General features: G+C 56.7%; 1 long non-coding RNA gene and 1 pseudogene across 2 annotated transcripts; both read left to right on the top strand.

Moving 5' to 3' along the window:
* The first annotated feature begins 2,736 nt into the window (after window positions 1-2,736).
* On the top strand, window positions 2,737-4,092 carry LOC131500156 (paraneoplastic antigen-like protein 8B; annotated as a pseudogene).
* Window positions 4,093-6,568: 2,476 nt separating this feature from the next.
* Window positions 6,569-9,523, top strand: LOC131499407 (uncharacterized). 2 transcript variants are annotated; one of them, XR_009255857.1, is made up of 3 exons: window positions 6,569-6,967; window positions 7,545-7,817; window positions 9,066-9,523. It is a non-coding gene; the product is annotated as an uncharacterized LOC131499407 (long non-coding RNA). The 2 variants fall into 2 exon arrangements; XR_009255856.1 differs by having other exon boundaries at window positions 6,578-6,967; window positions 7,545-7,803.
* The last annotated feature ends 3,811 nt before the right edge of the window (window positions 9,524-13,334 follow it).

Genomic DNA, 13,334 nt, shown 5'->3' with positions numbered 1-13,334 from the left:
GGGGCAGGGAGCTCACACCCGTCCTCCACAAGGCGTCACAAACTTGACCCTGCCTCTCCCCTTTCTATGGCTCCAGTGCCCTCCTCGCGGCGGCCCTTGAGGCCCCTGCACACTGCAGTCCTGCCCTCCTCCCCGGCGGTCTGTCCAGCCTGGAGCACAGGGGTCGCACGTGAAGCTCCCCTCGGGAGGGATCCCTGTGTCCCCCCACCCCACCGCCTAAGGGACTGTGAACCCCAGGAGGGCAGGGCCTGGGCTATCTCAGTCGTGGCTGGGTCTCCCGCTAGGCGGGAGCAGGCTCTGTGAGAGCGTGTGGGGAAGGAAGATAAGCAAAGAAAGCCAGGAGAAAGGAGGGGAGAGGAGGAAGAAGAGAGGGAGGAAGGATCTGTAAAGCTCTGGCTTCTTTCTTTTCTGAGCTGTGTCCCCAAGCGCCCACCAGAGGGCGCGCTGAGCCAGCACATCCCTCCTGCAGGGGCCTCAGGCTCCCTGACAGACGAAAATGGATCATAACGGAGAGGATTGCCGCGGAGCCCTTCTACCCAAAGCGCTACTGCGTCCTAGGAGTGCGCTGCAGCCGCCAGGCGCCTAACTCCACGCAGCAGCTCAGAGTAACTTACGAAGGAGGAAAGCAAGGCTCAGAGACGTTGTTTAACTTTCCCAGGGTCACACAGCAGCTAAACTGAAAAGAAGCTTCCAGCTCTGACCTTGGCGACCCAACAAAGTTGTGCTCCTTGGTCACATCCACCAGTCCCCACGGGCCTGGCCCTGGCACTCCCCCCCTTAACCACACTCCGCCCCCCCACCAACCGTTCGATCTGGCCACTGGGGCCCTTGTAAACCAGCCACCTGGAAGGCACTTCTTCCCTTAAGCTACCCCGCAGAGGGCCACCTCCTCCCTTCAGGCTCAGCTCAGTGTCACCTCCTGAGGGAGGGAGAGCAGTGACCCTCACCCAGGAGATGCGCAGCCGTTCTGGGGAGGGAGCCGCTGTTCCCTGACCCAGAACCGGCTTCAGCTCTTCCGACCCATTTCTCCCTGAGAATCCAGGCCTTTCCCTGCTAATGCTCACGTCTCTATGTGATTGTGGGAACCCCCTCCCCCACCACGGACCAGGTGGTTCCTGTGGGGACCACTAACCCTCACACACCCAAGCCTGGCCAATCAGAGAACTCATTCCCCTTCCCAATCCCTGTGATTGCAGGCACGTGACCCAACTGGTCCAATGGGAGTCGGTCCTCAGTCTCTGGCTGAATAAAAATGAATGAAAGGGCCCTGGAACCAGCCATGCCTGAAGCCAATCAACCCGAACATTTATAGTAACACGAGCCGATGAATTCCTTTTCTGCTTAATCCAGGATAATTTGGGTTTCTGCACTTGGGGCCCAACGAGTGCTGTGTAATGTGCCCCCTAAAACATTCTGCAAGCCCTGCCCCAAGAGAAGGTGCACAGTGGGGCTCTCCGTGCCTGGCAGATAACACCTCTGGCTCCAAGGGCTGGGACAGGGCTTGGAGGGATAAAGAAAAGGGTCTTCCCGATTTCTCAGACCCAGCACCACCACTTGCCATACGTTCTTGGGGCTTCTCGCTTCCCTCCAGGGACCCCAGGTCTCATACCAACAGGGGACCAGTGAAGGCAGTCTCACTCACTGCCCCCGCTGGAGCAGACCATCAGCGAGCAATTTGTCAGACACGGTGTTTGCAAGACAGACCCATGCTTGGGCAGACTGGCATCTCGGCCACAGGTAGGCTGAGGAGAAAGACATCACTGAGGGCGCCTGGGTGGCTCAGTCGGGTAAGCATCTGACTTGGGCTCAGGTCATGGTCTCACGGTTCGGGAGTTCGAGCCCTGCTTCGGGCAAGACCCGCTTCTCTTTCTCTCTCTCTCTTTCTTTCTCTCTCTCTGATCCTCATGGGATTCTCTCTCTCTCTCTCTGCCCTTCACTCACGTGCTCCCTCCCCCCCCTCAAAAAAAAGAGGGACGCCCAGGTGGCTTAGTCAGATAAGTGTCCAACTTCAGCTCAGGTCATGATCTCATGGTTCGTGAGTTCGAGCCCCACGTCGGGTCTCTGATGACAGCACAGCACAGAGCCTGCTTCAGATTCTGTGTCCCCTCTCTCTCTCTCTCTGCCCCTCCCCCACTCAAACATTGTCTCTTTCAAAAATACATAAACCTAAAAAAGAAACAGAAAATCACTGGTTTCACATCTCATATCTTGCCCAGATAGAAGGAGGGGCGTTCCTCCTGTGGTCTGGGACTGGCTCACCACCACAGTGTGCCCAGAGAGGAGGGGTGGGCCGGGGAGAGGAGGGGCAAGGCCCGGGGCTTGAGGAGACCGTTCTGGAAGCATCGTGGGGTGTGGCAGCCCTGAAACACACTGGGGCAGCGCTTTGAGTGTCCATGGGGACAGTTATTGAGATATTATTAAAGTGAGCTCCTAGGGGTCCCTATGATATGATTATTAGTGGTGTCCCAGGGGCTCTCCCCGGAAGCCCAAAGCCCCGCCCGCTCAGCCTGGGTCTCATCCGGCCACCTCTGGGCATGCAGCCCTGCCTGACCAAGGCTTCTCTTGCCCTGTCACACCCAGGTTTAGCTTCAATTCAGACCCTGCCCTCCGGCCCTGAACATTAAACTCATCCCAGATGCAGAGTAACCCCCCCCCCCAATTAAAAGCCCGGTTCCAGGAGATCGGCCCCGGGTCAGTGAGACCCAGTTCTCTGGGTGAGATGCACGGTCCTGAATCATGAAAGGGCCCGGTGAGCTCTTTAACACAAATGCTCAGCCCCTGGCAACAGCCTAAAAGTGGTTGCCATGGAGATGGCAACAGCCACCTCGGAGAGAGACGGATGCCAGCACCAGGCTTGGCAGAGAGAAACTGCCAGAATGAAGAAGAAGGCGGTGCCTGTTTCACCCTTGGCTGGAGCGGGAGACCAGGGATCCAACCCAGGAGGGGCCAGCAGTTGGGGGGAGGGGGTGGGGGGAAGGGTGCTGCTCCCAGACACCCCACCCAGGCTGGTCTCAAGGCCAAGCCTGCAGGGAGCCTGGTCAAACCAGCAAAGACACGTAAGCTCCCCCCCCACCCCCGGATCCTCCAAGAGCCCAGGAGAGGGGGCGTCAGAAAGGCCTCCGCATCAGCCGGCTAGAGGCAGAGGGAGCCCCGAGACCCCCAGCTCTCAGCCTTGCCACATTCGCTGGAACCTGCACCCCAAGGCCTGCAGCGCTGTTCCAGGGCTGGATTTGCACAGGGCGGCCCAGCCCGAGTCCGCTGCGATCTGCGCCCTGGGGCAGGAGGCACCATGGCCACCAGGCTTTGCGCCACTGGGGCAGGGGGCTGCGCGCGGACACGCACGGGGCCCTACTGGTCACCGGCATCCCGGAGGGCCTGGAGGAGGCGGCCGTCGAAGCCGTCTTGCAGCCGGCCTTCCTGCCCTCCCCCCCAGCACGTGCAGGCTGTGCAACACTAGGGCCGCGAGGGACCAGAAGGCCGAGGCCGCCCGGTGGAGTTGGCCGAGGCCATAAATCACGCCTCCGTGCCCAGACAGATCCCGGGCAAGGGCGGCGTCCGGAGGGTCCCGTGTCACGACCGCGCGGAGGACACAAGGGTCTTGAGGCAGATAAAAGGCCTGCTGCTGGATGAGGGGCCCTCGGAGGCGGGCCGCAGGCGCTGGAGGCCCCGGGGGCACGCCCCCTCTCCCGCTTCGCTTCGCTTGGGAGACCCAGGCCCAGGGCTCAGGGCCCGCCCCCAGGCAGGCCGGCTCCCCCCAGGGAAGGGCCGCCGGCCTCGCAGAAACACAGCCAGAGGCAACAGGTGGGCCCAGCAGGGCCAGGAGAGAGAGCCAGGCGGGAGTCGGACGACTCTCTGGGGCTGGTGATCCAGGACTCCACGCCCGCTCCAGGAGGCCGCCAAGGAGCTCAGGAAGAAGGAGTGGACCCTGCAGAGCCACGCGGGCGGAGGAGCGGGTCCCCGCGAGTTCTTGGCCCTGGTGACGGGACGGACAAAGCCAAGCAGGAGCGGGCGGAGGCAGAGCCCCGGGGGGGCGAGGCCCTCAGCCTCCACAGCGAGAAGCCTGGCGCCCAGCGGGGCGCGGCCCGGCTTTAGTGGCCCTGCTGGCGGTGAGAGACACGTGGCAGCAGGAGCCCAGGGACAGCGACGCGGGGAGCCAGGAGACGAGAGGGCGGACAGTCCCGAGTTTGTGGCCATGGCGGCCTGTGCGGACCCGTGGGCCCCGTGGGCCCGTGGCGGGGAGGGGAGATGCTGAAAGTCGCTTGGGTGATGGAGTCACTGGGCTGGAGCGACAAGCGAGGCCAGACAGAGGCCCTCCCCGCGGTCTTGCCCGTCCCGCGCCGGGACACTCGCGGAGCCCGCGAGAAGGTGGACGAGGCGGGCCGCCGGGTGGACGCCGTGGTCCTGCGGAAGGCGTGAGGCCCCCATGGTTCCGGAGACCTGCTTCTGGCCAGCGTCTGTGGGCCACTGTCCCCCCACTCCAGCCAGTCTCACGGGGCCTGGGATCTGGGATGGAGCCCCCGCCACCCAGCTGGGCAGTGGGTTGACACCCACTCTCCCCACGTGTAGCCGAGGCCTGAAGGTTGATCCTCCCTGCTTGGGGGAGGAGATGATTCCAGAGAGAGGAATGTGAGGGGCACAGGGGGCAGCCCCTAGGGGAGGGGAGAGGTCCCATGGGAGAAGAGAAGAGAGGAGAGGTGGGAAGGGTGGGGGCAGAGGAGGAGGAGGAGGAAGAAAGGGAAAGAACACCAGCCCTGCCCCCCTCAGCCACAGCTGAGGCAAGGGACCCAGCTCCTCAAGGCCAAGGCCGGCCACCTGCCACCGTCCCAGGCTGAATCTGCCACTCAGGCCGCCCAGGGATTCCCAGACATCTCAATTATTGGCCAAAATTTGCACCTCTGGGTAGATCACATAAAATCCAGATTTCTGGCTTCTGTCCGTGGCAGTGAGGGCAGCGCACTTCCAACAGGCCTGGGGTCCCCTCACCCCCCATCCCCGTTGTCCCTACAGCTGTCCCCTTCCTCGGGTCCCGTGGGCTGACCGACCCCTAGGCGCTGGCTTTGCAGCGCTTAAGAGGCTTAAGAGGATGAAGGGTCCCCGTTTCTCTCTCTGAGTGAATTAAACACGGGAAGGACCCTGAGGGGGCGCCTGAGGGGGCAGAGCCAGTCCAGCCAGTGCAGGAGCCGCCCAGGGTCTAGTGTTGAGAGGCCGGAATGTCCCCAGGAGGGAGCTGCAGCCCAGCCCTGATCCCCCAGGCTCTTGGCTCTGCGCTGTCCGGTCAGCACCTGCTGTCCCCGCGTAGCTGCTTCGGTGCCCGGCGCTGTCTGGGTGGGGAAGTGGACCCTGGTTCTGGGCTGGCTGATGTTTCTCGTCCCCTCGTCCTGGGGCTGCGTGTGTGCCTGGGCCAGAGTTCCCGTCCCCAGGCGGTGACGGGCCCATCGTGCCAGGAGGGCCCTCCCTCCACGTCTTAAGGAAGGCTCGGGGCCTGAGGGTGTCCCCATGGCCGGACTGCACTGTCCTACCCCCACCTCGGGACACCAGAATGCTTCAGTTGCGCCGGAAGGAGTCTCCCTCAGGGCTGCAGGAACCTCCAAGGGACGGTGACTGAGATCACCTGGCAGCAGTCAGGATGCCCTGGGGCTGGGGAGGAAGCCTGTCCTCCCAGGGGGCGATGGCCCTGGTCTGAGTGGCCTCTGCAGCCACCTGGGGGCGGGGCAGGAGGGCGGAGCATCTCTGGGCTCCTCTCCTGGAGTCCCTGTCCCCTGGGGCCCATCAGTAAAGCGAATGGAGCCTTCTGGTCTGGTCTCAATGTGCTCTGGACGAAGGGGGAGGGGAGTGTCTGAGGTTGGGCCACCACCCTGGGACTGCCCTGTCACCGATCTGCAGCCTGTTTCCCCCACACACACCCACCACTCCCCGCCCCGGGCCGCCTCACCCAGTACAAGCCTTGTCCACACCCAGGCTTCTCAGGCCCAGAGCAGGGATGCATTTGTAATTTGGAGATAAGAGGCCCCCACGTTCAAGGCTGATAACCCACTTGGCCCCCTGGTCCTTGGTCTGTGCTCTAGCAGGGATTCTAGCCAGCGACCCTCTGGGTGCTGGCCATATGGGTTTTAAGTATTTTTGTGTCATTTCTGCCTGCATCCATCTTCTCTGGACGAAGGAGAGAGAGCAGAAAGACCTGGTCCCCTCCCCAACAGGGACCGGCCGAGGAAGCAGGTTGGAAATGGGCTTCCCCAGCTCCAGGCTGTACACACTGATGTAACTGAGAGCTCTGAAATCGAGTGGGTGCAGAGTGGGGAGACACGAAACCTTTTCATTTTATGTCCGCACCTGTATGGACCACCTACAGTCTTCCTTTACCATCCCTCAATGGCTTCTTGGGCCCAGCCCAATCACATTTGGTGGGAGAAAAGTCCCTCCAATCCTGTTTATTTTTTAAAATGAAAAAAATTTTTTTGACATTCATTTAATTTTCGAGAGAGGGAGAGTGTGTGTGTGTGTGTGTGTGTGTGTGTGTGTGTGTAAGCGGGGGAGGGGCAGAGAGAGAGGGAGACACAGAATCCGAAGCAGGCTCCAGGCTCCGAGCCATCGGCACAGAGCCCCAGGCGGGGCTCGAACTCCCGAACCGCGAGATGGTGACCTGAGCCGAAGTCGGCCGCTCGACTGACTGAGCCTCCCAGGCACCCCCATCCAATTCTGTTTCAAACTCCATCCTCCTTCTCTCTCTTTCTCCAGCTGTGGTCCCAGGACTTGCAGTGGGGGCGGGGCACCTCCTCTTCTCTTCCCCGGCCCCCTCTTTTGGGGTCTGGGCCCCCACTGTATTCACTGTGGGTGAAGGCCACGCAGGGAGTCACGTGTCTCGGATCCGTCCTATCAATGCCAAGATTCCTCGGTGGGCTTTATGGCTTCTTCAGCCACCACCGACTCCGATTCCGAGTTCTGTTGCTGCAGCATTCATGATCCACGGGTGTGGAATCTTTGGACATGATTAGGGATGAAGGGAAAATCATAAAACAAGGAGGATGACAGATTCTCTATCCCCCTAAGTGATACTGCTCCGAAGAAATTAACAGCATATTCCCCGGAACCAGGACGGGGAACCACAAAGAGTCTATACGGGTCACCTATTGCTGGGTTGGAAATTGTCCCCAAGCCTAGCACCGTAAAACAACAATGTGGGTTCCTATCTCACATTTTCTGAGGGTCAGGAATCTGGGAGCTGCCTCTGGGTGCTTCTGGCTCGAGGTCTGTCCTGAATTTGCAATCAGGATGTCGGCTTGGAGCCGCTGTCATCCGAAGGCTTGTACGGGGCCGGAGGGCATGCTTCCCAGATGGCTCACTCCCGTGGCTGTTGGCTGGACAGCCAGTGCCTCTCCTCACGTAGGCCTCCCCGTGGGACTGACGCGGCAGTCGGCTTCCCCCAGAACGAGCGTTGGCAGAGGGAGAGCACGGAGGCCTCGATGCCTTCTCATACAATGCCTCAGAAGCCACACGCAGCCACTCCTGCCATTTTCCGTTTGTTGAAAGTGAGCCTCTGTGTCCAGACCTCACTCACCGGGAGTAGACGTAAGCTCCACCTCTGGAAGGGAAGAGCATCCGAGAGTGTCCGGGCAGAGTATAAAAGCAGCACGGAGATCCTGACCATTCCTGGTTCATCTTCTGCCTAACTCATGAAAATGAAAGCCACACATGCAGCGGGGGACACGTGGCTCCCTCAGGAGTTCCTGCGAAAGCAACGGGCTAGCTGATTTTCTCCAATTCTCCATCCCAGCGCGGGCTCCTGCATTAGGATTTGGCTTGGGGGTAAGAGGTAAAAGGTCTGTAATGGCCTCACGGGCAAATTCCTTCTTTTCTGGAAAGCACCTTCTGCCTGTGCAGGAATCTGCAGTTTCTGCCCTGTCTAGATCTAGGGAACAGTGAGACAGGCAGTGAAATTACAGCAGAGAATCATTACGGGGCAAAAAAGGGAGCCCAGTGCACCATTAAAGAGATTTTCTGGGACAAGCCACAGAATCTTCAGCATATAGTGGCTCACACACAGGCAAGAAAGTCAAGCCGTGGAAGTTGCTGGGGTTTGAATTAGCAGCCCAACAATGTCAGTTTCAGTGTCTGTGATTCTCCTGGCCTCTCCTCACAAGAGGAGAGTCACAAGATAGCTGCAGCAGCTCCAGACATCACATCACACACCATGTTCAAAGACAGGAAGCAGGGGACCGCAGAAAGCAGGAAATTTCTCTTTGTTAAGGGTGGGAACACCTTCTCCCAGAATTCCTCAGCAGACCTCCTTTTATATACCTTTAGCCAGTACTGAGTCGCTTGACTACCCCCTGACCAGGGTGAGGCTGATTAAGGTCAAAAAAGCTTGCTTTCTTTCTTTCTTTCTTTCTTTCTTTCTTTCTTTCTTTCTCTCCTTTCCTTTTTTCTTTTTTTCTTTCTTTATTTCTTCCTTTCTTCCTTTCTCTCCTTTCCTTCTTTCTTTCTTTCTCTCCTTTCCTTCTTTCTTTCCTTCTTCCCTTCTTTCTTTCTTTCCTTCTTTCTTTCAATGTTTATTTTTTAGAGAGAGAGAGAGAATGCGCGCAAGTGGGGAGGAACAAAGAGAGAGGAAGACCGAGGATCCAAAGTGGGCTCTGTGCTGACAGTGCAGAGGCCAAAGTAGGGCTCAAACTCACAAACAGGGAGATCGTGACCTGAGCTAAAGTCAGACGCTTAACCGACTGAGCCACCCAGCCACCCCCAAAGTTCTGTCTTCTACTTGAACAAAATCTAGAGGCGCCTAGAGTCCCTGTTCGGCCCACTTCTCTTCCTCACATCAGCTGCCTGGTCTCTCTATGGATATCTGAGTTTGGGAGCCCTGCTCGAGTGTGAGCACGGGTCAGCTAGGGATGTTTTGGTTACAAATCAGAGAAAACCAAACTGATAGCAGGCATAAAGATATAAAGATATTTCTTAGTTTCTCAATTACAGCTTTGGAGGAAAGAAGCTTCTGGGTTTAATTAGCAGGTCAAGTATGCTATTGAGAACCCAGAATTGTTCTATTCTTCCAATTGTTGCTCTTTGCCTTCCAGTTTATTGCCTCACGGTCACAACATGGCTGCTGAGCTCCGGACATCACCTTCTCCCACAACAGGGTAAAAAAATGGATAGGTGGGGTGGTGACAGCCCTCTCCTATCCTGCTTCTCCTCTTTTATCCAGTCACAAACCTATTTCCCAAAAGCGGCCAGCGCACTCATTGGCCAGAACTGGGTCACTGCCTACCTGCCCCTACAAAGGAGTCTAGGAAAAAGGAGAGCTGGCTTTTTTCACCACTTTAGTATGAGGTGGTAAATGGGAGAGGAGTTGTTAGTGGCTGTTAGATCAGCCAATCAACACTATCGGTGACTGACGTGACCTCATGCCCACTGCAAAAATAATTTTTAAACATTGAGAGAGAAAGAGAGAGAGAGATGGAGATATTCTTTCTCTCCCACAGTGGCAGTGGGAGAGATACTATTTTGCATCATAAAATCCATCTACAGAATCAGCTTCGGGGGCCGGTGGGGGGAAGAATCGGCTTCAAGAAGGTGAGAATAAATCGTCGTGGGTCTTCTCCGTCACATCAGGAAAGGATCGCTTCCCTTCCACGAGCACGTTGAAATAAGAGCCCAAGGCTCTTCTAGATTTGTTGTTTCTGGACCCCAAAATAGCCACCCTTCCTCTGATCATTCCTTCCATCAGAAGCGAAGTTTCTATGGAACAGTGTTTCTCCCACTCATCCTTATGTGTCCAATGTCAAGGGCGTTCATGTAGGAGGGACAGAGCTGAGGACTTGTCTGGGGTGCCCAGTGGCTGGGCTGGTGAAGCGTCCGACTTCGGCTCGGGTCGTGATCTCGCGGTCCGTGGGTTCGAGGCCCGCGTCCGGCTCTGTGCTGACGGCTCGGAGCCTGGAGCCTGCTTCTGATTCTGTGTCTCCCTCTCTCTGTGCCCCTACCCGCCCCCCTTCCAAAAATAAATAAACATTAAAAAAAAAAATTTTTTTTAAAGGTTGCTGTCATCTCAAGGCGGAAGACTGCTTCCAAACTCACTCACCTGGCCGTGGGCAGGCCTCAGGGGCTCGCAGGCTGTTGGACACAGACATGAGTCCCCGCCCGAGGGCCTGTCCATTCGGCAGATCCCAATATGACAGCCAGGCCCCGCAAGACAGGGAGTGTGGCCAGGACAGAAGTCAGTCTTTTTGTAACCTAATCCCTGAAGGGACATCCCGTCCCTTTCGCCATTTATTTGTTAGAAGCCTGTCACCAGGACCAGCCTACACTCACAGGGGCATAGACCCCAGGATCGTGCGAATACCAGGAGGCCATGCTAGAGGTCGCCTCTCCTAAGGAGACAGGCTAAGGTGATAATCAATGTGACCAGGGCTCCATCTGGTGGGAAGGGATGGCGAACAGCAGGGGACGTGACAAGACGGGAAGTTTTATTTCTAACAAATTTTTTTTTTGAGAGAGAGAGAGAGAGAGAGAGCATGCACACAGGAGCAGTGGCAGGGAGGGAGGGAGAGAGAATCCCAAGCAGGCGCCATTTTCAGCACGGAACCCCACTGGGGGCTCGATCTCACCGCCGTGAGATCGTGACCCGAGCCGAAATCGGGAGCTGGGCGCTTGACCGACTGAGCCACCCAGGTGCCCCATAACAATTTTAACTTCGTAGTTGTGTTGCCAGAAAAAACACAGGATGACTAGTTAAATTTGAATTTTGAAAAACAAAATTGTTTTTGGTATAAAGTATAAGTATATCCCATGCAACCCTTGGGATATACTTATACTAAAAATAACGCATTGAGCATCCAGGGAGGGCGCATCCAGGAGGCCTTCGGCCACCCAAGCCTAGAGCTCAGAGAGACGGCTGTGTGGTACGCAGAATCCTGACCCCCGAGAAATACCTACATCCTAATCCCTGGGACCCATGAATGTTACCCTCCATGGCAAAAAGGAATGTGTGGCCATGTTTAAATTAAGGTTGTGGGGGCGCCTGGGTGGCTCAGTGGGTTAAGCGTCCAACTCTTGATCTCAGCTCAGATCTTGATCTCAGGATGAGATGAGATGAGATGAGATAAGATAAGATGAGTTGAGATGATAAGATAAGATAAGATAAGATAAGATAAGATAAGATAAGATAAGATAAGAAGCGCCTGGGTGGCTCAGTGGGTTAAGCATCCGACTTTGGCTCAGGTCATGCTCTCACTGTTTGTGAGTTCGAGCTCCACGTCAGACTCTGTGCTGACAGCTCAGAGTCTGGACAGCCTGCTTCAGATTCTGTGTCTCCCTCTCTCTCTGCCCCTCCCCTGCCTGCAGTCTGTCTATCTCTCTCACAAAAATTAACATTAAACATTTTTAAATAAAAAGGTAAGATCGGTAAAAGTTGTGGAGACGGAGAGAATCTTCTGGGTTATCTGGGTGGGTGGTTCCACTTGCAACACAACGGGAGCCACGAGCCAGGGACCGCCAAGGCCACCCCCAGAAGCTGGAAGAGGCAAGGAAGGACTCAGTTTTGAACCTCTAGTCTCCAGAACCATGAGACAATACCCTTCTGTTGTCTCAAGCCACCCTGTTTGGGACGCTCGGTTACAGCGGTCCTAGAAGACTAATACAAGGGAAGAGGGGTGCAAGGTGGGGGGGAAGGAGGGAAGCAGAGGTGGGACAGGAGAGGAAGATGCTTCCCTGCAGGTGGAGGGACCGCCGGCCCAGGAAGGCAGGCGAGCCTCTGGAGGCTGGAAGAGGTCGGGAGGTGCGTTCTCCCCTGGGGCCTCCAGAAGGAACACGGCCAGGCCAACAGCTAAAATAAACCCCCTGTGACCCGTGTCAGACTTCTGTGCCCCAGAACGGTAAGAGAATTCATATATGTTGTTTTAAGCTGCTCGGTGTGGGGTGATCGTCACAGCAGCCCCAGGAAATGAACGCAGCGGGCTAAGGACAAAGGTGCAGGTGGGGAGGGGAGGGAGGAGAGAGAAAAGCGTGGGATTAGCAGCGTCAGGGTCTGGCCTCGGCAGGGCAGCCGCGAGAGGGGCACAGACCATGGAAGAGGAGACCCCAGGGAGGCAGACAGGAAGCCATCAGAGAGAGAGAGCAGAGGCACTAAGGACAAAAGTCAGAGGCTGACACCTGTCACTCATGAGGCAGCATGGAGTTCCATGGCTCAGGGAAGGTCCCGATGTCCCCCTCTGTGCTGATGGCTTCCTGTGTGGCTCTCCTGCCCAGCCCCGTCACCAGAGCCCAGGTTCCATCCAGCCTTGGCTGTAATTACGTGCAACCCATAGGTTGCACGTTCCAAAGGTATAAACGGGAGACTGGCATGGAGCGACTGGGGACACAGCGTCTCCCAGTGACGTGTGATACATGTGCTGGGTCGACCGGGGAAACATAAAACCCATGAGAGCAAGAACTGGCCTGTGTCGCTCACCTCTGGGTCCCCGGGGCCTGGAACCGCGAGTCGCAACTGGGCGCTGACGCTGAGAGACATTTGGCAATGAGAATTTCCTGGGTGTCACAGCTGGGTTCAAGGGCAGGGTTATCGTCATCTAGGGGGTAGAGGCCAGGGATGATGCTTAGGGTCCACACGCACGCCAAAGAATAACCCTGCCCTATGCAGGGCAGAACAAGAGACCCCGCAGATGTCCGAGTCTTATTCCTCGGAACCTATGAATGCAAGCTGTTAACTCAAGTTCCCTAAAAATACGAAAGTTATCCTGGGTTACCCAAGTGTGGCCAGTGTAAGGACCCTTAACAGTGGAGGTGAGACAGGAAGGGAGAACCTGATGAGTGGCCGCATGGGAAAGGCCTGTCCTGTAGCTTTGAGGATTGCAGGAAGGGCCCACGGGCCAAGGAAAGCATGTGGCTTCTAGAAACTGGAAAAGACAAGGAGAGAGAGAACAGATTCTCCGCTAAAGCCCTGCTGACATCTTGATCTTAGCTTGTGAAAGGTCCATCTTGCACTTCTGATCTTTAACACCGTAACAGGGGCGCCTGGGTGCCTCTGTCGGTTAAGTGTCCGACTTCAGCTCAGGTCATGATCTCGCGGTTCGCGAGTTTGAGTGACTGGGCTCCGTGCTGACAGCTCAGAGCCGGGAGCCTGCTTCGGATTCTGTGTCTCCCTCTCTCTCTGCCCCTCCCCGACTTGCACTCTGTCTCTCATAAATAAATAAACATTAGGAAGAATTTTAAACATTCTTAAAGGCATGAATGATTGAAAGCTGAATCTGTACAGATGACTTCATTTTCGTGACTAAATAGTGTCTCCCGGCTGGCTTCTTAGCCAACGGCCAGCCAATAAGAGGTGTCTTTACCCATAAGCATCTCTGTTC

This window comes from Neofelis nebulosa, chromosome 17, assembly GCF_028018385.1.
Source record: "Neofelis nebulosa isolate mNeoNeb1 chromosome 17, mNeoNeb1.pri, whole genome shotgun sequence".
In the NCBI taxonomy this organism is placed as follows: Eukaryota; Metazoa; Chordata; class Mammalia; order Carnivora; family Felidae; genus Neofelis; species Neofelis nebulosa.
The sequence above is the reverse complement of the archived record's forward strand: the minus strand, read 5'-3'. Positions and strand labels throughout refer to the sequence as shown.